Source organism: Centropristis striata, chromosome 11 (genome assembly GCF_030273125.1).
Source record: "Centropristis striata isolate RG_2023a ecotype Rhode Island chromosome 11, C.striata_1.0, whole genome shotgun sequence".
Lineage (NCBI taxonomy): Eukaryota > Metazoa > Chordata > Actinopteri > Perciformes > Serranidae > Centropristis > Centropristis striata.
The window spans coordinates 26,090,789-26,114,456 of record NC_081527.1 but is presented as its reverse complement, the minus strand read 5'-3'; the positions used below and the strand labels follow the sequence as shown (position 1 = coordinate 26,114,456).

General features: G+C 37.5%; 1 protein-coding gene across 1 annotated transcript in view; it reads right to left on the bottom strand.

The window, feature by feature from the left end:
- The window catches only part of kcnq3 (potassium voltage-gated channel, KQT-like subfamily, member 3), a 181,012-nt gene that overhangs the window by 42,458 nt on the left and 114,886 nt on the right, over nt 1-23,668 (bottom strand). The window lies entirely within an intron of this gene.

Below are 23,668 nucleotides of genomic sequence, written 5' to 3'. Positions count from 1 at the left end.
TTTGAAAGCGACAGAAATGCTTTTAAAATCACAATAATAAAAATTTTCTTAATGAAATAGTCTTTGGCTTCCTGGAGGATAATGTATCAGAGGTTCAAATAAAAAAAAGTATTAAAAAGTATATAAAGTAAATAATAACAATAATAATAATAATAATAAATTAGATAAATAAACAACTGATTCAACTGATTCAATGATTTAAACTCAACTTGAATTAAATAGTATTTTTATATAAATAAACTTTAGCAAAAGTGAAGCAACACAGACAATTCTCTTCTTAATTTTAACAAAAATGAAGAACTGCAAAATCTTGTCAAGAAAAATGTATAAAAAGGGGGGGATGAAAAATCATTTAAAGACCAATTATTAAAACTTAAATTCTAAGTCTGTAACATGAATCGAAACAATCTAAATAAAGACAAGATTTACATTTACATTTCTATCTACTTTTGAAATACCTTTTAAAATAGCTCGTCATTCAGTTTGACAGTTCATGGGCGTAAAAACAGAAAAACTCTCACTGCTACTTTTATGGCACACAGATTTAAAAGATTTAAAAGAAACACTTAAGAGATCTGACGGGAACATAAAATAAAGAAGAAAACCTCTGCAAGGTCATTTAAAGCTTCAAAAAACAAGTAAGAAAGACATTTCTGTGTATAATTCTTCCTTTGTGCCCCATCAACCCAAATATTCACTTTCACACACTTTAATCCTCAATATGAAAAAAGATGGATGAACCACTAAAGCTCCTTTCTTACCCTCACGTCTATATTTAGGCCTTTCAGAGCAGAAATTAATTGGATACACACGTATAGAAATGGCTCTTTAAATGTCCCAGTACACGGAGCTGAGCCTGGCTGGAGTCCAGGCTGTCTGGAGTTAACCACCCTGCTATGATATATGATGTGGAACGCCACTAAATAAACTCAACCAGCTGGAGAATTGAACAGCAACAATGCCAATCAACATTTCTGCAGCGCTGCATGTCCAATATTTCCCCTGCCGCCTCAGTGGAACACATTATTTTGTTCTTTTTCAGCTCCTCTGACATAAACTCAGTTCTGCTGTGGCTGCTAAAGCAGACTCCTGCAGGAGAACACAGTGGTGCATGCTGGGAAAGAGGAGCTGATGGTGGTCAGAGGTTCAGTCACTGATCCTCAAAAACACTAAATGCACTGCACTTCTTTGTGACGTCAAAAAAAGACACAAAGAGACACAAAATTACTAGAAAAAAGACACAAAACTACCAAAAACGACACAAAAGACAGAATGACAAAAAAAGACACAACAGGTGCAAAATGACCAAAAAAGACACAAAAAAAGACACAAAATGACAAAAAAGACACAAAAAAGACACAAAATGACCAAAAAAAGACACAGAAGACACAAAATGACAAAAAAAACACCAAAATGACAAAAAAAACACACAGAAATTGACAAAAAAAGACACAAAATAACTAAAAAAAGACACAACAGACACAAAATGACCTGACCTTCAAAAAAGAAATGAAAAGGTTTTCAAAAATGGACAAAATAGTCCAAGACTCCACAGAGTTAAGAGAGTCGTGCAGAAGCAAACTTTACTGCAGCTGACATTAACAATGACTTCATACTCCTCTGTCTGTTTCTGGAAAATAACTGTAATCTTTCATTTGTGCACAAACCTCAAAAAAGCAATAAAGCAGTGGAGCACTGATTGCTGTGGCCTTTAGCCTCCTCCTCTGTATTAAATCATTCATGGCCTGTTGTGTTGCCATTAGCAGTGCTGACATCTCGCAGAAGTTTGTGATGTGCTGAACAACCATAACAACATGAATATTTTAGGGCCAAACAGCCCGGAGAGTTTTACATAATTCACCAGGAGGAAATGATAGTTGAGACAGACGGCCGGTGATCGACATGTGAGCGCTGGAAGTGTTGTTGTTGTTGTCACGTCAGGAGTTTTACTTCCTGTCCCTCCATCAAACCGCAGCGTTTCTCCTCAAAGTTATCCAGAGGACAGAGATAATCGCAGAGGAGGTCGATGTTAACTCGATATGATCCAACAGATAGTGATCTGTTACACAGGCCACTTCCTTTTGCCTTCAAATAGTTTGTTCAATAAGTCCCGCAGAGCGCCGTCGATGCCGTTACTCCTGACACATCAGGAGGAGCAGGAGGAGCAGGAGGAGCAGCAGAGGGCACAACAGGGCCAGCACAATAACAGCTCAAAGAGAAAATGAATACCTCTTTTTGTAGTTTTAACAGGAATTTAATTCCTTCTATTTAGAAATCAATAAAAACCCAGTGAGACAGAAACCAGAGCTGATTAAGGCTCCGTTTACATGATGGTCTGAACAGAAGATGCAAAAGTGGCGTCTCGTCTTCACTTTTTATTCCTGGTTTAGACGAGTGTTTCCAGGAGGAAATCTGCTGATACGGTGATCTAAAGTGTGTGAATGTGATTGGGTATGCAGCCAGGCGGCATCACTTAAAGCCATAAGAGCATCTTTGGGCATGTGGAAGTTTTCACGCCACACATTTTCATCAGCTACTCCTTCCACAAAGTTCTCCACCATCACTAGATCTCCCAGGTCTCGTTCACAGCCGTCTGGCTCCTCCCACCAATTGGTGCATCCAGAATGTGATGGAGGTAATTCCAGATCCTTCTCTGTTCACTAATACTATCTGTACATATCCTGGACATTTGGTGGAAAGACTCCTGTAAGTTTATTAGAGCTGCCAGAGCAGCTTGAAGGTCCCACCATGGAAATAATCCACATGTTTCTTTATTTCCTGTCCTGGAAATAAAGAAACACATACGTGACGTGAGCAGATCAGATCAGAGTTTTGTGTCTTGTCAGTGTAGACGACACGCTACGGAGGAGAGGATCTAAGTTTTACACTCTGGAAGGTGTTTTTAGATTTTTGCGTTTTTAAGCCCCAAAAACGCCGTCACCGTCTAAACGAAAGGCACTTCACATAAAATATTTTGTCGTTTTTACCCACAAGCGTCCTGGTGTAAACGGGGCCTTAGTTTACATTTTCATTTGAATTTTTTACAGAATAATGAGGCAGAGAACATTGTGCTTCATACAGAACAACCAGAGCTGCTCTATGGTCTGACTTGTCATTCAAGACAAGTCCAATCAAGTCTCCAGTCCTCCTACTTAAGTCAGAGACTCAGAGTCTTTTTTAAAGTGAGACTGTTGCTGTATCCCAAAGTCAAGGAAGGATCCTCAAACAGCTGAATCTGAAGGATTCTACGTCATCGACATCCGCTGAAGGACTGTCCCAACGTCCAGGATCCTCAGAGGACAGAGTCCTTCTTCTGCCCAAACTCCAAGGATGTATGTGTGAGATTTAAACATGTCGAGTGAAGAAACAGCGACGCCGGCGGCGCAATATGAATTTAAATATTTAAGCATTTCAGTTTACACTGAATATTTGTTATCACATAACTTACAAAACTTGTGTTCAAAGTCAAGCAAACCATATCCATAAACAAATGCCAGAATATTCAGCAAAAAGATAATAAATATCCTCTTGATACATTGCCGGTTAATTGATGCCGTCTCAGTTGCCAAAGTTATTAATTGTTAATTAATTTGCCTCAGATGATGATGGTTTGACCTGAAGACACACATTTTTTAAAACACCTCAACAATATATAGTTACATTTTTTAAAGGCTTAATAATTTCCCAAAACAGCTGGTTTGATCAAACACACTGAACAAAACAGTGCTTTTGTTCGGGACTATTTTCAGCAGCGGATTAATCCACATTTAATTCCACAACAGATTCCTAAAGCCTTCAAGCACAAAGTTTTCAAGAAGCTTCAAAACTACAGAAGCCCTGAGAGGAAAGTGATGGAAATAGATAAATAAATAAAATGTATATCTGGTGATCCATCTTCATAATTTTTCTATTTTCCTCTTTATTTATTTATAAAAACACGTGAAAAAAAGGTTTTGGCAGCAGAATAATAAAAAAGATGAAGAAAAAATGTTTGTTGTTGTAATACTGCTTTTGACCACCGGAGGCAGAAGTACACAACTAATCCAGGTTATAAATAGGACTAAAAGCATTCTTTTGCTCTTCCAGGTGAGTTTTAAAAAAGAAAGACATGAAAAATAATGTTAAATATTCCTTATGACACATAATATGCAAGATATTGTGGTAACACTTTACAATAACCACTAAGTAATGTTAATAGATGGTTTATAAACCAATTATTAACCATTTACAAAGTGATATACATATTTAATCGTTAAATGTTTTCAACCGATTTCTTAAAGGTAGATGAATCATCATACTTAATATGGTGTTTAAAAATGTTATAATGAGTGCAACTAAACTATTAATAAACTATTAATTATAATTTAATTGTTTGTTATTGGTAAAATAGTTAATTAATTAACATTAATTTAACATTAATTAATTAACATTAATTTAACATTAATTCATTATTCTAAATGGCCTATATACGGTTTATAAATGATGATTAAACATCAAATAAACTGTTTATTATCTATAAATTATGGTTATTGTAAAGTGTAACCGATATTGTGTTTGGAGTGCATGGAGAACTTAAAACTCACCTTGCTAAAATAACCAGTTTTTAAACACAGGAGTATTTTTTTTATTGCATGCTTAAAAAAAAGGATGAGCAGGATGGTTTTTTTTTCACCAGCAGGTTTTCATGAAGAAACAGAGGAGGACGTGATGTCATGAGCCCGTCCTGAGGTGACCTCGCGCCATCATCTCCATGTTAACGTGTCTGAGGTCGACAGGCGGATGTGACCTGAAACACTTCATTACCTGCTGAAGCACAAAAACACCAGGCATGGAATCCAATCTGTGCTGTGATTGGCAATCAATGGTCTCTGAAAGAGATGCCCACACCTGCAGATACTCTATGTATGTGTGTGTGTGTGTGTGTGTGTGTGTGTGTGTGTGTGTGTGTGTGTGTGTGTGTGTGTGTGTGAAGGTATAGGTAAGATCGACCGGCTGCTGGTGTCTCAGGTGAAATTGGTAAAAGTAATGGAGCTTTCTACCAAAGTGGGGGACTTACAGTGGAGAGACACTCAGTAGGGAATGGGTTCTTGCTTGCAGCAGGTTATAGATCATCAAACAGTTATTTTCACAAACAAAAAGGCCCTAATGGAAAAATAGTCCAGAGGAGGAGTCACAAGTTTACCCATATCCATAGGGCTGTTTCCACTACTGGGCAATACCCGGAATGAGGCCAAACGCCCCTAATTTGAATACGAGCAGTCCGGAGCCGGCTTTTGACTGAACTTTTTTCGTCCCTGTAGAAGAGCAGGGTCTTTTTTCTCCCCTGAAAACAGCCTGGTTACTGATTGGATAGATCACTAAGCAGGATGTGACGTAGTACTCTACACGACGACAACACACGCCATTTGTAAAAGCCGGCAAAGCAGTGTTGCCAACTTAGCACTTTGTTGATAAATTTAGCAACTTTTCAGACCATCTTAGCGACTATTTTTCAAGAAAGCGACTGGAGACAAATCCTTGACTCCTTCTTACTCCTCTTAATGAGCCGCTAACAAGGCATTAGCTGCAGTTAGCTACAGTTAGCTCTGTAGCAGTACAGTGTGTATGTGCTAACAGTTAGCTCTGTAGCAGTACAGTGTGTATGTGCTAACAGGCTAACAGTTAGCTCTGTAGCAGTACAGTGTGTATGTGCTGCTGCTGCAGGAGGTGTTCACTTAGCGATCTCTGTTTGTTTACAACAAGCACCAGACACTCTGTGCACAGTTAGTGATGCCGTTAATTCACAATCACTATGTTTATGATCAGCAGAGACTGTGCATAATTAGCCATGCTGCTTTCAGCTGCTGACGTTGTGCACAGTTAGCGACGGTGAAAACCAAACATCACCTCCAGAGTCTCTAAACCCCTCTAACTTGTAGTGGAGACATGCAGAGTGAGAGGACTTTAGAGAGGGCGTGGCCTGAGACTTTAGAGAGGGTGAGGCCTGAGACTTTAGAGAGGGCGTGGCCTGAGACTTTCCTGGTGGCCACTGTCACCTCCTAGTCGAAACACGGCTTATGTGCATTTATTTACTTTATAAACTGTCTTTTATAACACCTAACCAGGCCGTTTTGTCCCTAACCTTAGAGAAGTTGTTTTGTAGCGTAATTGTAAGGAAACTGCAGCCTTTTAACTAACTAACTAACTTTTATGTTTAACTAAACATAACCTCTTTGTTTTCAGCCAGTGGCCACTGAAGAGGTTAATAAGGACTTTTCAAGTCCTTATTAACCGGTGGAGGAGCAGGAGGTGGAGGAGCAGGTACTCGCCCATAATTCAGGGAATAATTACTGCTGATATTCACAGCAGGGAGTCAAAACCCAATGGTCATATTCAAAGCAGCACTAAATGCATCATTAAGAAATATGCATAAACCAATGAGATCCCAACTGGACTACTTTACTGCAGTATCGGATGTGAAAATTATTTCCAGAACTGCAAACAAGTGCACATGAAGCCAACAGAACCTGAAACATGGTCTGCTCCTGCTCCGTCCATATAAAAAACGTGCAAAATATATACAATTGGAAAACTTTTTCAGAATCTCTTCAGTGCTTTTTCTGTGTCTGAAAACCTGAAAGTGACTCAGATGAGCTGAACTCAGATGTGATGCTTGACTCCACCCTTTTATGGATGTTTTTATTGCTTATTAAAGGTCATGTGTGTGTAATGATGAGAGCAGCCCACCTGTACCGCCTCTATCTCACTCTCTCTCTGAATTAATCCACTTTATCTCCAGCGGCCCAGCGGAGGCTCGGCCTGCCGGGCTCCCCGGTGCTGATACCACCCCTGAGGATTCCTAACAACCAATTTGCCAACGAGATTCAATAAAGAGAGTGCAGACGATGCAATTCTGACAGTTAATTTGCTGCACGATATGCAAACAGTGGTGGGAAAGGACAGCCACAGCAGCAGCAGCAGCTGCAGCACGCCGTTAATGACTGCAGCCACAAGGACGAGATGAGAGACGGAGATCTTTTGGAAGCAGCTTCACACCAATATCTAACATGCTGAAATAAAACTGGTCAGGTGGAGGTCAGGATCAGGAGAGTTTTTATAAGTGCAGAGGTGCAATCACTTCTTAGCTTTTAAATATGTCCAGGAAAAATTGGATTTATGTGAAAGTGAAATAAAAACATCATATAACGATTGGAGCTCCTGTCAGGTTCTGGGCTGAATGTAGCTTCAGGTCAGCCTGAGCTGATGTGATTGATCTGATGACCTCTACAGCTGAATCAATCACAGCAGCAGAGCTGGGACTTGTTTGGTTTTATGGTCATATTCTGCAACATTTCTCAGAAATCCATTAAGAAGCTTTAAGTCCGGAGACGCAATGCTGCTGTGAACATGAACTTGAACTTCCCCTTCTGATGTGGCTGTAACAAATATCTTATTTCTTAAATCTTCAAAAAGGAATTTTAATCACTACAGAGAGCTCAGAGCGACCTGTAACCTTGTTGTGCTGAGTCTGCACTTGTTATCAGTTAGGGATCAGCTTAGAAATGCTCCGGCTTCTTGTAATTCTTTAAACCACTAAAAGTCATCTTAAACGCTGCTAAACTCAGCTTGAGGCAATGGTACAACACACCAGCAATTCACACAACACACCAGCAATTCATACAACACACCAGCAATTCATCACAGCAAACCAGCAATTCATACAACACACCAGCAATTCACACAGCACACCAGCAATTCACCACAACACACCAGCAATTCATCACAACACACCAGCAATTCATACAACACACCAGCAATTCACACAACACACCAGGAATTCACCACAACACACCAGCAATTCACACAACACACCAGCAATTCATACAACACACCAGCAATTCACCACAACACACCAGCAATTCACTCAACACACCTGCAATTCATCACAACACACCAGCATTTCACCACAACACACCAGCAATTCACATAACACACCAGCAATTCACAAAACACACCAGCAATTCACACAACACACCAGCAATTCATCACAACACACCAGCAATTCACACAACACACCTGCAATTCACACAACACACTAGCAATTCACACAACACACCAGCAATTCATCACAACACACCAGCAATTCACACAACACACCAGCAATTCACCACAACACACCTGCAATTCACACAACACACCAGCAATTCATCACAACACACCAGCAATTCACACAACACACCTGCAATTCACACAACACACCTGCAATTCACACAACACACCTGCAATTCACCACAACACACCAGCAATTCACACAACACACCTGCAATTCACACAACACACCAGCAATTCACCACAACACACCTGCAATTCACACAACACACCAGCAATTAATCACAACACACCAGCAATTCACACAACACACCTGCAATTCACACAACACACCTGCAATTCACACAACACACCTGCAATTCACCACAACACACCAGCAATTCACACAACACACCTGCAATTCACCACAACACACCTGCAATTCACACAACACACCAGCAATTCACCACAACACACCTGCAATTCACACAACACACCAGCAATTCATCACAACACACCAGCAATTCATACAACAAACCAGCAATTCACACAACACACCAGCAATTCATCACAACGGAAAGGATAAGTCCATATTGGACACTGATCCTCCTCCTGATTGGTTGCTGCCGTCATTCTCTTCTCCATATTCAAACCAGCCGTCCCTATATAATAATAATAATATATAATGTAGTGACCCGTATTGTGATATTTATGGTAAATTCATTGAGACTGCTCAGAGCGAGCTGACATGAAGGATAAACACTTTACTGTCATTCTTTCTCACTTTCCAGTATAAAACTCTCTTCAGAGAGCACCTTCTTTCCTAGCTCCACACGATAATTCTACTCCTCAAAGAATTGTCACTAGCACTAATAGCTCTTATTGCAGTATACCTTCATTGTTTGCTTTTACTCTTCCTGTAAGTTGCTTTGAGAGATGCTGATCGATTCAATGGGACATGGAAAGACAAGGGCGAGAGGCGGGAAAAATCCCACAAAGTCCAGCCATTACATGTAGAGCTGAACATCAATATCATCAATGGGGGAGAAATGAATACTGCTGACCACTGAGAACAGCAGCAAGTCTGTCACTTCTCTCTATGTGCTTCAGCCTTCCTTTCAGCCACAGCAACTTCTCTATCTTGTGATGACATTTTTACTTCTGGATCATAGAAATCAGCTGAAACCCAGGACTTCCAGCCAGGAGAACGGCGTAGTAAAGTATAGTAAACCATGCCATTCAAACTCTCCTTTTTATAACAAAACTTAATGCCACAATAATAGTTTGTTAAAAAAAAACAACAACTACAAACCAAGGTTATTATAGTTAACGAAAACTAATGAAATAACGAAAACTAGAATTGAAAAAACATTTTCGTTAAGTGAAATAAAAATAAAAATGAGAGTTTTTTTTAAAAAAACATAACTAACTGAAACTGTATTTTGTGGTTACAAAACTAACTAAAACTAACTAAAATTATAGTGAAATTGTCCTTCGTTTTTGTCTTTGTCAACTTTTTTCATATGTAAACCTTTTTTGTTGATTGAAATCTATTCCATCTATCTGGTTTTATGATTTAATGAACTTATTGGGGCTGAGATGGTTCAGACAAAGGAAATAAAGGAAACATTTATTGTGACTTTATTGAATCTGGCACCCAACAAATACCCCATTAAAAAAAACTAAAACTAACACTAAAACTAAGCATTTTCCAAAAAATAAAAACTAATTAAAACTAGCAAACTCACTCTAAAAACGAATTAAAACTAACTGAATTTAAAAACAAAAATTGACACTGAAATTAAAAGTAAAACTAATGAAAAATCCAAAACTATTATAACCTTGCTACGAACCAGAATGTAATTATTCACCGTCGCTGCTAGTTCATGCACAATATATGGGACACTTCGTCAGTTGAAGCCAGTCCACAAAAAAACAACAGATGAAGAAACTTAATAATGTATCAGAAGATAATATTTGATCATCTCACTTCCTGTCCTTCAGCTCCAGTCCTCCATCCACAAAGAAGACATCTCCTCCTGCACTCTGACACTGCTGACCCTGGCACTGGCCTCTACCTTTATTGACGACTTGACAGTTGGATTATTTACTTATTTATTAATTTTCAGACAGAGTGCATGCAGCCTGTCAGGAATCTGTTGTAATTTCTGTCTCAGAGGACCCTCAGGGTGACCCCGGCACCACCTCTCAACCTCGACATGAGGTTAGATTTGTTGGCGTTTGCAGCGATCCCGACAGGAGAGTGTGTTGGGAGTGATGGATTTCTCCTCCTGCACCTCCTCCTCCCCCTCCCCCCTCCCCCCTCCCCACGGCTCAGTGGTGGGAAAACACAGCGGGAGATTCAGGCTGATTTGGGATTTGCTGATCATGCAGAACTTGGTGTTTGACCGGTAATATTCTGACCCTTGGAGGAGGTGGCAGTGGTTTGTTTGTGTGCGTGTGTGGTTGTGTGTCTGTGTGTGTGTGTGTGTGTGTATGTGTGTGTGAAGGCCGTTTTTCCATTCCCACCACCAGCATCAGCACCATGACAGCTGACAGCTCAGACCTGTAAACATGTTGATGTTGAGTCGAGCTGCTTAGCTGCAGATCCTCTGACACATTCACACTTACATCCAGTTTGTGGAGAACCAGAGCCGGCCCGTGGCATAGGCCGTATAGGCAAATGCTAAGGGCGCCGTCCATCCGGGGGCGCCAGCCAGCGCCACAAATGGGAAAGAAAAAAAAAGTGTAACTTTCACTATTTTTTATAACTAGTTGGTACTATTATTTCTTAATACAAAAATAATCCCACGTTAATTTAAATGCAAAGCAAAGCCTATTTAATAGAAATAATATAATATGTTTGTAATGTTACAACATTATGTCGCCCCACCCAAACCCCCCTCCCGCGGTGCGCCCCCTCTCTTCCCTACATGCTGATGAGCACGTGCCCTCCATGATTGTTTTTGGACGTCACCATATGAAAACATCAACACAAGATGTGAAAACGGCCCAAACTGTCCTGTGCCCAGAGAAGAAAAAAAGACAAGAAGAGGAGGAGAAACGAGACAAAGCCAGAGGTAACGTTACATGAAATAATTTGTCTGTTACAGAATGTGATAGTAACCTGGCTTTTAACATTAAGCTACATGATTCGCTAATTGCTAATCAATAAATAGCTAGCGTTAACTGTTTTAACATCAGTGGAGGGGGCTAAGTTGTTATGGAAAATAATAATGTAGGTAACTACAGTACTCCCACCCTACATTCCTCTGGGACATTTGTAAATATAAGATCTTTTAAGCAGTTGTTTACATTTCTTTGCATTTTTATTGCCTTCTGGTTAGCTAACGTTTACCCACTTTTCCACCCCTTTATATATTATAGTTGTAAGCCTAGTTGTTAAAGTGCACATTAATGTTAATAAAGCAATATCACATGAGAGGGAATGCTGTTTTGAATATCAGCACTGCTGTGATTCGGTCAGAGATAACCATAACATAACATTCTCGTATGATATATTATATTGCTACTTTGCATTCTGCTATTCAGCATTTCACTGTGATGATGACAATAAATTGAGTTTTATTTGTATTTGTTTTTTGTGTGTTTAGTTAGATCTTGTACTTTATGTAGGCTATTTATGAATGTACTGTATGTAAAAATGATTGTATTTCATATATTCATTTTTAATTTTTTGTATTTATTTATTTATTTATAATTTTGTATCTTGTTAACTATTCTGATTGTGAATTTGCTTTCTTTAAATAAAAAAAAAGGTCAAAGACAAAGCTCTTTGGTTTCTTGTGAGTATATACGCTACACTGGCGATGCAAGAGGGGCGCCACCTAAAATCTTGCCTAGGGCGCCAGATTGGTTAGGGCCGGGCCTGTGGAGAACGGTTCAGTTGGATGGTTCAGTTGGATCGCAAATGGCTCCATTAACTAATGGAGCCATTTGCTCCATGGCTATTCATCTTAAAACGACCAAAAGAAATCTGTAAAATGACCAACGGAGACACAAATTTACCAAAAAATATGAAAATATTACCAAAAAAGACAAAATTATCTTTATTATTACTTTCATCTTCTTTCCCTTCCTTTCCATTCCTTTCAGTCCCATTCCATTCATCTCCTTTCATCTTCTTTCCTTTTCCTTTTCCTTTACCTTCCTTTCCTTTCCTTTCCTTTCCTTTCAATCCCATTCCATTCATCTCCTTTCCTTTCCATTTCCTTTCCTTTCCTTTCCTTTCCTTTCCTCTCCTCTCCTCTCCTGTCCTCTCATCTCCTTTCCTTTCCTTTCCTTTCCTTTCCTTTCCTTTCCTCTCATTTCCTTTCCTTTCCTTTCCTTTCCTTTCCTTTCCTTTCCTTTCCTTTCCTTTCCTCTCATTTCCTTTCCTTTCCTTTCCTTTCCATTCAATCCCATTCCATTCATCTCCTTTCATCTTTTTTCCTTTTCTTTTCTTTTCTTTCCAATAGCTTGACAATCTATCCAGTAACTGTCAAGAAATTTCACTTTTGGAACCTAAAGAACGACTGAAACCTTCTAACCTGTCGGGAGGACTAACTGAGAGATATTTATGTGACCTGCTGATTAGACTGAAGTGCTGCACACTTTGCTGGAAACCCTGTACATGTGACAGTGAATGTAGAGACCAGTGAATGAGTCCTGTCCAGGCTGGAAGACAGCAAGCATGGGCTCCTTGTGTGTTTACTTCCTCCCTGACTGGTGTTTGATCAGTGCAGACGAGGTAATTAGTTGAACTGATCTGATTCATTACAGCCAATTACGGAGCATTTGTTAATTTAGGCATCAGCACAAAAAATCCACAGCTGCAAATCCACATCAGAGAGTTTCCTTGAGGAGCCGCAGAGCGAGCGCTCTTCAGAGAGAAAATCACAACAAGGCCGGTTCCTCACTGAAACACCAACCTGGTGGAGTCTGAGCTTCCTGTCCTCGGAGCCAATCAGAGCAGCTCCTCCGTCAAGTCCTCTGCAGCCTCGTGGGACCAAACGATCAATGGAGCTCTCTTTTAATCTCTCCGTCTGTGCTGCTCAATAAAGATTTTTGGAGTTCAGCGCTCCCCTCTGTGATGTGAACACGGTGTCATTCAGAAGTTTCTTTTTAGGAGCAGATTAAAGTTTTCAGGCTGTTTCTGGTTTTGGTTTTGATCAAATTAACTGTGATCTGTGAGGCTAAACGGGGTCGTTACATCATCAACAGGCGGTTTGCAGCAGACAGATCTTTAAACAGTCATAGTGACATCAAACAACAACATTACATTCACTACAGTGACTTTAGCTGGAGCACAGATATTTATTTTTAACTTCAAACCTCCTCTTTTCTTTACAAATCAACCCTCTGAACACCAGCCAGAGGGATTAAAATGTATGTTTTCTTTAGGAGATCGCTAGTAATACACGTGTGTCTCAGATGTTTCCTCTCCTTTTCTGTTCTGTTCTCTTCTTTTCTTTTCTTTATTTTCTTTTCATTCCTTTTCTTTTCTTTTCAATCGTTTTTTCCCCTTTCCTTTCCTTCCATTCCTCTCGATTCCTTTCCTTTCTTTTCCTTCCTTTTTTTCTTTTCTATTTGTCTCCAGTCCTTTCTTTTCCATTCTTTGCCTTTCCATTCCTTCCCTTTCCTTTCCTCTCCTTTCATCTTCTTTCCTTTCCTTTCCTTTCCTTTCCTTTCCTTCCATTCCTCCTGATTCCTTTCCTTTCTTTTCCTTTCCTCTCCATTCCTTCCCTTTCAATTCCTCTCCTTCCATCTTCTTTCCTTTCCTTTCTTTTCCTTCCATTCCTCCCGATTCCTTTCTTTTCCTTCCCTTCTTTTCTATTACTCTCCAGTCCTTTCTTTTCTTTTCCTTTCCTTTCTATTAAATTCCTTTCCATTCATCTTCATTCCTTTCCTTTCAATCCCATTCCATTCATCTCCTTTCATCTTCTTTCCTTTCCTTTCCTTTCCTTTCCTTTCCTTTCCTTTCCCTTCCCATCCCATCCCATCCCATCCTTTCCTTTCCTTTCCTTTCCTTTCCTTTCCTTCCTTCCCAACAGTTTATATGAAGAGTGCAGCTCAGCTCAGAAACAGCTCTGGTGAAAACAACCTTTTCATTTCATCAGAAGAAGAAGAAGGTCTCCGTCCTCATCTTGTTCACGCTGCGTTCGACACCGTTGACCATCACATCCTGTTACACAGACCGGAACATTTAATTGGCCTTAAAGGAGCCGCTCTAAGCTGCTTTAAGCCCTGAACGTAATCATTCGTTCTCAGCACAGAATCCTGTTTATAATCCACCTGGCAAACAAAGAAATGAAAGAGCTGTTCTCAGGTCAGTCCACTTCAGACATTGTGTTCTTTCACAATGCAGAGAAGACACCTGTCTCTGCTGGAAACAGACCAGGATATCCCATCTTTACACATTGTTGTGACAAAAAACTGGACACAGCAGAGGATCGTTTTTCACTCATCCCTCCAGAGGCAAAAATAAAAAAAAATAAACTGAGCTGAACTGAAACTCGAGGGAGTTTTAGTGAAAATCACAGCAGGTGGAAGAAAACACCTATCTATATCAATACAAAACAAGACGACTTCTCACTTGATTTATTAAGTCAGAAAAAATTGTAGTGGCACCATTATGGTCTCAATCTCTAGTTTCAAGTTTTCTTCAAGACAATATGATGTTAATGTCCAAATAATGGTCCCATTTAGAAGAAAATAGATGAGGTAGGATTTGATTGACAGGTGGCTAACACGGTGAGTTATCATCATGTTAGAAGGAGGAAAATGTGTATCAACGGCACTTTGGACATCCAAACAGAACTTTTACCCTTTCACCGTGTGATTTTCAAAGTTTTGTTTATTAAAAATGTCTTGTTCAGAGTTCGGTTGGACTGAAAGACTCTCCAAGGAGTTGCTGTTCTCTGGTAGCCTGGGTATACCCAGACTGCCTTGCGCGCTCGAATTTAATTTCGAACCTCCAGACGGTCTGGCAACCACGGGAGTTTCTTAGCCCTGTTTTAGGGATCCAATCACAGAGCGGGGAGGGACAGAGAGACGATGGCGCGTACTACTCGGCACTTGGAAGCTTTCCGGATCCAACATGGCTGCTGCAGACGCGAAACTCTCTATAGCTCTAGATGGTGTTTTAAATAGTTTAGAGCCAAAGTTGAAAGGCCAAAGGTCTCTCGGCGGCTCCGCTGAGATCACCGGCGTTATGGTAGTGGGGCTATTAGCGTCGCTAGCGGCTAATAGCTATTAGCGTCGCTAGCGGCTAATAGCCCCGCTACCGCGGACAGCGGAGCCGCCGAGAGGCCCGCAGCAGCTTGTTTATTGCCCATAAAATCAGTGGATGTGTGTGGCTGAATGACATGAGGGGGAATAAAATCTGAAAATAAATAATCTTGCAGAAAGAGAGAACTGGAGAAGCAAAGCAGCAAACAACACTCTCTCACAGACACACACACACAACAAACATCCATCTCTGTTGCTCTACTACGTCATCTGGTATAACTGATCTGATTGGCTAAGAGCTACCTACAGACGCTTTGATAGACATTCTAAGCTCCCAATAAACGGCTCCGGAGGATCGTAAACCACACCTCCTCTACGGAGAAATGAACGGCTGGTTTCCAGACTAAATCTCATTTGAGATTAGTCTGGTGTTAGCCAGGCTAGTTCTCCGGTAAAGGATGTAAAAATGACTAAAAGAAGACACTAAATGACAAAAAAAATGATAGAAGAGCAGCAAAAGACATAAAATGACTAAAAAAAATACAACAAATACTAAAAAAGGACACACAATTACAGAAAAAAGACCAAAAATGTAAAAAGACCAAATAATTACCAAAAAAGTACACAAAATTACCAAAAATAATCATAAAAAAGTTTAACAACATATGACAAAAACACAAATAATACTTATGAGAGCACATGACCAAAAAAGACAAAAAGGAAGACAAATAAAAAATACAACACAAATTACAAAAAAAAGTCATAAAATAGCATTAAGACACATAAAATGAAAAAATAAAAAATAAAAGCACCCGTCCTCACTCCTCCACAGTCCAGATATGGTGTCTTCTGGTTTCAACAAACAAAAATGGAGACAAAAATAACATTGAACTCCACAAGTCCACAAACCAACAGGTGATGTCAAATTATTTATGTACAGACGGTGCAGTCAACACAGCAACACTGTAAAAAATTTCCGTAGATTTTACGATGAGAAACTGCTAAACCATGACAGTAAAATTATCATTATCTGATTATCTGATCTGTTTCATTCTGAAGAGTCAGCTTTTTCAAAACCAACATGGCTCTGTTTCAAAACAAAACAAAACAAAACTTCTCATCTCTTCTCTGGGTTCATTCACTTTCAGTAATAATGAAACACTGTAAATATATATATCAGCCAAAAGATTTTTTTTTTTTTTTTTGTACGGGGCGGGGGGGGGCGGGGGTGTACATTACTTTACTGTAAAATTTGCTGGCACTGTGTTTGTAACAAAAATATACTATAAATATACTATATATACAAAAATGTGTTAAATGTACTAAACACCATGTCTCTAACAAAAATATACTGTAATATTTAATGGTAAAACTTTTATTTACGCAGCATTTATAAAGTATTTTCTTGTCAATTATATGGAACAACAGCATTTCTTTTGATGGAACAACATTTTTATTTATACGGTAAAATATGGAATAAAATGGCAATCTTAAACATGAAATCAACAGTGCCAATATCTTTTTACCGTAATATTTTAAAAAGTTCGACCATATTTTTCAAATCACATCTCAAAACACACCTGTTTAGACTAGCCTATCCCGAATATATTCATGATTTTTAAATTACAATTTTTCTCTGTACTGTTTCAGTGTTGTTTATTATTACTGTCATTGCTGTTTTATTATTATTGTTTTGTTTTTAATTGTTTATTGTAAGGTGACCTTGAGAGTCCTGAAAGGCGCCTATAAATAAAATGCATTATTATTATTATTATTATTATTATTTATTACGGTAAAGTTCTGGCAACCACAGCCGCTGGTTTTTTACCGTAAAAACAACAGGGTTTTTTTTACAGTGAAGTAAACTTCAGACACACACCTGGTGTTTGAGTGCAGCTCAGATTCTTGGAGCAGATAAAGTGCTGCAGGTCTCTCCTCTGTTTTTGTCCTCTGTGTGGAACTTTCCCCCATTCCTCTGCAGGGAAACTGTCCCACTTGGTTGACCTCATCTTTGGGGAGTTAAGGAGCAAATCTGAAATCCTGAGTGCTGATTATCTTAGATTTGCTGACCGTATAATTAGGGTCATTCTGAAAGAAATGAGGTTGAGGAACACCTCTCGCTAATGGACAGAAAGATGAGTGGAGGACAAATATGGTGGCCAGAGTCACACTTCAGTAAAGTCTAAATGTTTCTGCACCGAGGTAGAACGACCACACGGAGAATCTGCAGAACAGTTGGAGCATAAATTTACAACATCATTTTTTGTTCTTGCCATAGCAGTACAACATTTTGACTTGCCTTAACATTTCTGAAACTATTTTACGCCTTTGTGTTTGATGCTGTAAAAACTGGTAGCTTGATTGTTAGTTTTTCATTGAATTGAACGGCTCTGAATCTGGATTGAAACTGCTGTTTTAAGTAAAAAATCAACAATACTAAACACCTAATCAAAGAACATTGAATTTACTGCCATTTAGTTAAAACAAGTAATATTAAAAAGTAAAATACTTACCTTGAAAACACAAAGCAAAATATATTTATCAAGAAAATAGAACAAAAGGGCCAAAATTCATTGCTACATCTCCATTATTCTAAATAGGTGCTTAAATACTTCACATTTCATGTACAAAAAAAATGAAGAATGTAGGCTTATGTATTAAAAAAATAAAGTAACAATCTCATATTCTTGGATTTTTTTCATTGATGTTATTTTATTTTTTTTAAATATATTTCATAACCTTTTATGTTGCAGATTTACTGTTTTTCTTTCATTAATATTTTCAGAGGTTTCTTGTATTCTGTTGTGATATTAAATCATATTGTAATTTATGTTTTTTATATTTAATATTTCAAGTTTTTCTTATTGCTTCTCATGTGTGGTTGTTATATTTAATTTTATTATCTTTTTATATTTAATATTTACTGTTTTTCTTTAATTACATTTTTAAAAATTGCTTTTTATATTTTTTTATTGCATTTTCTGTTTATATTGAATATTCACAGTGGGTATTTTTTAATACTTCTTATATTTTATGTTGTTTTTTTATTTTATTTTTATTCAGATTCTTTAATTGCTACTAAAATCAATGGTAATAGATTTCATTTAAATATATTTAAATGCCTTTTTTAAATTTAACAGTTGTTGATTTCTTCAATTCATATTTTGATTTCTTCTTATAATTTATTGTGATATTCAATTAAATTTATTATATTTTTTGTCTTTTTTAATTTTATACTTATTGTCTTTCTTCAATTTGTATTTTCTAATTGTTTTTTTATTAATTGTTGTGATATTTAATTTAATATATATTGTCTCTTATTTTATTTTATATTATAGTTTTTCTTCAATGGGTATTTTTTCATCCTTTCTTAAATTTTGTTGTGACATTCTATTTTATATATTTTTTAATTTAATATTTATTATTTTAGTTCACAAGATTATACATGATTGTAAGTGGAGTAAAAATAAACAGATATAATCAAATATAAACATAATAATAATAATAATAATAATAATAATAATTAACTGTAAATCAGGAAAATGACCCTTATAGAAAAGATAGACATGAGGGAAAGAAAGCAAAGTATTATTCACTAGCATCAGTCACTCATAATCAATAGTGTGTCTTTATCATCCATCACTCAGTGGCTCACTGTCACACTCGTGGCCTGTTTTGAAGTTATTAACAGGAAAATGGAGCAATGATGAAAAATCACACTATTAAGGCTCCCGGAGGAAAGCTCACAGAGCCCCGTCCATTCATGCAGCTTCTTAATGAGCAGCCATTTGTGTTTGTTTATCAGAGTTATGAAAGCAGATTTATTGACCCAGTTCCAAAGCCATGAATTATCCTGAGCGTCACTACGACCAGCTGTCTCTGAATACAAGTGAAGGAAATGAAAATAAATGTGCTGTCGATCGGGTTTCATCCCAATACGTAAAGGATGAGGGAGGACTTTACCATCGCTGGGGGGGAGGGGGGTATGTTAGATTCCCCCCCCCCACCCCCCCGTTAGAGATCCATTTATTTTATTTTCAGACCCAGAAGTCTCCTTTAATGAGACTTACTGTCACTCTGCACATGGAGAGTATTAATTTATATCAATTATAACGCATTCACAATCCATATTTCATTTTCACTACCTTCATCTACACTGCAAAAAAAGAAAAGTTTTTAAAAGTAGTATTTCATTTTATTATCTTTTTATATTCAATATTTACTGTTCTTCTCTAATTTAATTTTAAAAAATTGCTTTTTATATTTTTTGTTGCATTTTCTGTTTCTTTTGAATATTCACAGTGGGTATTTTTTAATACTTCTTATATTTTATGTTGTTTTTTATTTTATTTTTATCCAGATTTTTTAATTGCTACTAAAATCAATGGAAATAGATTTCATTTAAATGCCTTTTTTAAATTTAACAGTTGTTGATTTCTTCAATTCATATTTTGATTTCTTCTTATAATGTATTGTGATATTTAATTTTATTATATTTTTTGTCTTTTTTATACTTATTGTCTTTCTTCAATTTGTATTTTTTAATTGTTTTTTTTATTAATTCTTGTGATATTTAATTTAATATATATTGTCTCTATTTTATTTTATTTTATATTTTTTCTACCTCTTTCTCCTCGTTTGGTGAACTCAAAATTTCAAGGCAACAAACTTCGATAAAATTTTAAGTTGGACAATTAAAGTAAATATTTTAAGTTTTGTTTTTGAGTTTGCTCAACTCTGAATTCAGATTTTTGTCAACTCAACTGTAAATTGTACGAACTTATAATTTTACATTGTAATAACTTTTAATCCTAACTTCTGCAATGTGCTGAATTGGCACGATTGTAACGCCGCCGCTAGCTAATGTTGTGACCACAATTTTGAGTTAGCTTTGATACGCTAACGGCTACTCTACGCAGTGCCAACTCGGAAAGTTGGCTTTCCCGCATTTCCCAACAAAGAAATAAGAGTTAGCAGAACTATTGTCCCTTGTTGTGAACCCCAACTTAAAGATATAAGTAACAACAACTCACCAACTTGTTTTTGAGCAGACAACTGGCTTCCTTTGTTGTGCTAACTGACATTATTGCCCTAAATGTCAATAATTTATATTTCCAAGTTTTACCAACTTAAATCACTGTTTTAGGCCAAAAAATACAAGTTGGCTTTTTTGCAGTGTATAACAAAATAAAGTCCTGAAAAACACCCAGAAAACAACTTGGTTTAAATAAAAATACAGTCTAAATTTGCCTAAATTTCAAGTTGGTGATGCTTTGTGGCATTGTGAAGTAGCATTGAATCATTTGTAGCCATGTTTCCTTTAGGGGGACGTCAGCAGCTGAAAGCATTTCTCCACAGATCATAAACATAGTGATTGTGAATTAACAGCATCGCTAACTGTCTGGTGCTTGTTGTAAACAAACAGAGATCGCTAAGTGAACACCTCCTGCAGCAGCAGCACATACAGTAGTGTTCAATATAATAGCAGTCCAATGTGACTAACCAGTTTAATCCAGGTTTTTAGTATATTTATTATTGCTACATGGTAAACAAGGTACCAGTAGGTGCAGTAGATGCTCAGAAAACCAACAAGACCAGCATTGGTGATATGCAGCTCTTAAGGCTGCATCTGCAATTGGGCAATTAGTTGAAAGGGGTGACAAGATTTCGTAAATTAAGATTATTAAATCTAGAAATAAGCATGTTGAACGCATAAAATAAGAAATTAACTCTTAAAACAAGATAAATTATGTAACACTTCTAAATCTAAACTTTTTTTTATCTTGGTAAGAAACAAATAATCATCAGGTCACTCTGCTCGGGCCGTTCATCACTGCTGGCAGCTTTACTTTATCTGGTTTTAAGAATTTATTTCTTATTTTAAGCATTCAACATGCTTATTTCTAGATTTACTAATCTTAATTTAATAAATCTTGTCAAGTGAAATTATCTGTCCATGCAGCAAGATCATTTCCCTCAGATTTAGTGTTTTTATCTGGTTTTTAGACGAAACACCTTTTTTGCAGTGTAGTTTTAAGGAGGATATGAGTAAACGCAGTGTTTACAGAAGCACCAGAGGGCTCTGGTTAAAATATTTCCTATTTATTTATCCATCTTTGACAGTTGAAACATCCATGGTTCTCTGCTGCATCTGGCCCCCTGTGTGCTTCTCTTCTTAGATGTTGGATATCAGATGTTAGATGAGACTATATGGTACATACATCCAACAGTCCACAGCTGTGTGATTCAGCCTGAGCCAGGACCTTTTCACTAAATGCATGTGATCAGCACGGAGCCGGGCCGGGTCTCCGAGGGCTTCGGCTGCCAAAGGCTGTAATTTGTCACCTGAGTGCCCTTGAGGCCGGGGAAGCCATTACTGGCCTGGCAGGAGGAGGTGTAAGCAATCAGTGTCACTATCACTGATACACCGCGACTCACACTGGAATATCTGACTGACTCTACCACTCCATGACTGACTGTCTCACTGTCTGTTTATCTGTCCGTCTGTCTGTCCGTCTGGAGTGATGGGAAGCTTTGTACAGTCACAGGAAGCAGCACTTCCATCAAACAGAGAGCAGCAGTAAAGAGAAAATGTAATGTATCTTGTGTGAATCAGGGACAATGATAAGGCAGCAGGTGGCTGTGTATCTATCTCCTGTGTGTGTGAGAGTGGTAATGTCAAGAGTGGTTAAGTGCATTATTGTGTGAGCTGCATTGAGATGGAGGTCTAAAGAAAAATATTTCCGCTCTGACAGACAGATGTGGAGAGCTGGAGAATGAGTCAGACTGCTTTTATTTCCAGGAACAAACAGATGAGCTGCAGCAGAACAGATGATGATCTGTTTCCTAATAAATATCGATCCGTCTGACCTACTGAGATAAATCAGAGTCTCGTCTTGGCCGCTTTGCTTTGTTAGCTTCTAATTTATCAGAGTCCAGTCAGGAAAAATGTGTCTTTAGAGCTTAATTACAACCGCTGGTACCGACACAATTCATTTAAAGGTTCACTGCACATTGTTTCTGTATTAATACACTAATCTGAGTACATTAAATCAGTGGCGCTGCAGGAAATAATGGAAAAGAAGAGAAGAAAGAGAACGCCACGTCCTGAACACCCTGGACTGAAGTCATATTCAAAGATTTGGGATTTTAAGCCATGAAAAAGTGCTTCTGTTAGTTTAAGTGATGTTTGAATCACAAGGTTTATTTTTGTTTTCACATCGCTGTTCTCCTACTCTGATTTCATTACTTTTTTTGGTCATTTTTTGGTCTATTTTGGTAATTCTGTGTGCTTTTTGGGTCATTTTACGTCTGTTAGTCTTTTATGATTTTGGGGGGGTAATTTAATGTCATTTTTTTGCAAATTTACATATTTTTTGTTCATTTTGTGTCTTTTTTGGTAATTCTGTGTGACTTTTTCAATCATTTTACGTCTGTTGTTGGTCTGTTATGACTTTTTAAAGAGATTTAAAGAGATATTTTTAAAACTCACATTTAATCTGCAAGGAGAGATAAATTAGACATTACAACAGGACACACTTGTGCATCTTTCTCTCTTTGCATCAATAACCAACAAGAAAATTCTCATGGCAACTAAAGTGACAAAATAATCCAAAATTCATATATTTTTTTTGCAATATTACATATTTTTGTCCATTTTGTGTCTTTTTTGGTAATTCTGTGTGACTTTTTCAATCATTTTACGTCTGTTGTTGGTCTGTTATGACTTTTTAAAGAGATTTGAAGAGATATTTTTAAAACACATATTTAATCTGCAAGGAGAGATAACTGAGACATTAACCCATAAGAACCCAGACCTAGTTATCCTTAAAGGATGTGTTCTATAAGTGGACCACATAGAACACATTTCTGATGTTTTAAAAAAAAAATACTACCCCTAAAAGTCAAATGATCTGTGATGTGCCATATACGTTACAATGGGCGTTTATGGTATTTATGTTGATGATATTTCTTATTTTAAAACAGAAAAAAACTAGACACACAAAACAGAGACACAAATTTGCCTTTTTCTTTTGCATCTCCATAACATAGTATATCAACATTTTGACTTAAATTTGTTCTAGAAATATGGTCAGAACAAGTTAAATGCAATACAGGACACTCTATTAACGGATTAGAATTGTTAAATGGGTTTAAACTTAGCCTAGTAACAAAAAATAAGCTTCTTAAAATGAGCTACTTTTTCACATTTCTGTTTCCAGTCACAGACACATTTTGGAGAAGTCACTTTTTGTTAAAGTCCCATGACCACCACACCAGGTGTTGAGTGTGTGTCGATTAGGGATTTAATGAGTTAATATCAAGCATAAACTTGAATATGGGAGATTTAAACAGATTTAAAGTGTTTGTT